We start from the raw sequence: 2231 nt of genomic DNA on the forward strand, positions 1-2231 counted from the left end.
TGTAACCTTTTATTTACCAGTACAGCTCCCAAGTCTATTTCCGTAGAGCGCAACCAATTCTCCATGATTACACTTATAACCCATAGATATGTCCATTTTAAAAAAACTTTTAAGTGAGCCCTCTATTCGAAAATTCCTTGGAAATTTCCTCTTTTCAAATGTACATGTACGTTTTACAAAGAGAGCTGTTTGGCTTTTCCCAATATTGTGCTGGATTCCTTTAATTCTTGTTTGGAGATAAAGAAACAAAGAATTTCAATAATTCCTCTCAACTGGTGAAATCATACCAACATTTAAGAATTACATCAGAGATTCAGTTATTCAAATCACATTTCAGCCTGATCGAGAATTTTCCTTTAGCAAAACCTCAGTTATCTCAGTAATTATTGGTTGTATTATGTGATAATTAGTGATTAAAAATGAACATCTTGGTTTCACATTATTCTTTTTCTTTAATGGAAAGAATAAATTATATTTATATGATTCTCTCCTCCCTGATCCACCCACGCAGATTGTAACTACATCCAAGCTGGAAGAGAGGACAACAGTTGGATTTCCGCGCGCATCAAAGGAAGTTTTTATAATGCAATTTTTCCACAGTAGCGCCACCAAAAAAGGTACAAAATCATTATTTTCAAGCAGTACAGTTACATAAATGTACTGATAAACGAAAAGTGTCAAAGGCAGAAATAAAGCGACATCGTCATCTTTATGTTTTTATAGTAATTAAAAGAAGGGCATTTTTTTAAGTTGCTACAATTTTATTATATGTTTTTGTTGACTATTTCACAACTCAATGATATTTGTATTACTGTGTTGCGTTAGAAGCAACGTAACAATTTTGTATATGCCCTATTCATTCTGACCGCAGCCTAACAACGGTGCTTGGTACAGAGTGCATGTTCTTTTCTTACAAGAAATGCTTTATATGTTTTAGTTTACGAATTGATACATAGGAATTGAACCAAGGACGTCAGAGACATGAATGTTCGAGGTTCTATAACCGAACAAATACATACGAGATCGAATCCAGTACCGTTACATAAATGGCTCGTTCCCGAACAGGAATTTAACCTAACGTACACTAACTAGGGAGGGTCGCGGGGTGTAACTGACTTCATGTCGATACTATGCTCATTGGACTACTTTTTGCATATCAAACCATTATGCAACCGAAGAAATCTTCGATCGGGGGCGTGTTCGAATTACGAGCGTCTGGCGTCCTATAACATGCAAATTCCTCCAGTTTCGCACACCGGGTCGTTAGGTTAATAAAAATGTATTTGCCGCCCCTATTCTACCTTATTATTACTTTCCTGTGTTGCCACTTTCAGATTGAAGAATGACATTTGTCTCCGAAACGCTTTGTCAGACGTGTTAAATTTAATGAAGATCACTTTGATATCCATAATTAATCTTGACATATGTATGGTCGACCAAAGGTATAATAATTAACAAACCTAGTACCATAAAAGTAATCAGAGAAAAATTCATTAGACAATCTGCATTGTATAGTATGTTAAAGTATAGAGATTGTATATTGTAAAGTGACTGTTGTTACGAACAATTTCATATATTACACACTATAAATAAAGAAGAGTTATGTTGAAGAGTTACTACTACATCAGTCTTGATTAAATAAAAATTGCATACTGTAAGCAGTTGACATTTCTTTGAAACATGAAAATACAAAGCAGAATGTCAGAAGTACTGAACAATTAGTTCACCAGTCTTGACTCCAAAGAAATGATGTTTTAAACTGTTTCGCGGTTCTGAAAAACTGTGTGTAAACATATAAAACGAAAATAATAATATTAAAACATTTACGTTAGAACTGTTACATTATTTGTAATTACAGTACGATGTCATGATTAAGAAAGGAAACTTTCTGAAAAACGTGATATTTGATAAACAGTAGAGTCGAATAGGGGTATCAGCCTGACGATCCAGGATGCAATCACGGGAGGCAATTTGCATATTGTAAGATGTCATTTCTTTTTGCCTCGTCTCCAGTAACTGACCCTATCTTACAAAATGCGTACGTTTTGACCTCACCACTGTGTTGACACTCAAGAAAACCAATACCAAAAATGAAGCTTCTATCTCAAAAAATGGTTACTTCAAACTTTTTGCAAAATCTGTTGTATTTCGAAATTTTAATGCTCATAATTCGAACATGTTTGCAATCGAGGATTTCTCCGGTTGGCTAATTGTTTCATGTATAAAAAGCA

This window comes from Thermobia domestica, chromosome 1 (assembly GCF_964235325.1).
Source record: "Thermobia domestica chromosome 1, izTheDome1.hap1.1, whole genome shotgun sequence".
NCBI lineage: Eukaryota > Metazoa > Arthropoda > Insecta > Zygentoma > Lepismatidae > Thermobia > Thermobia domestica.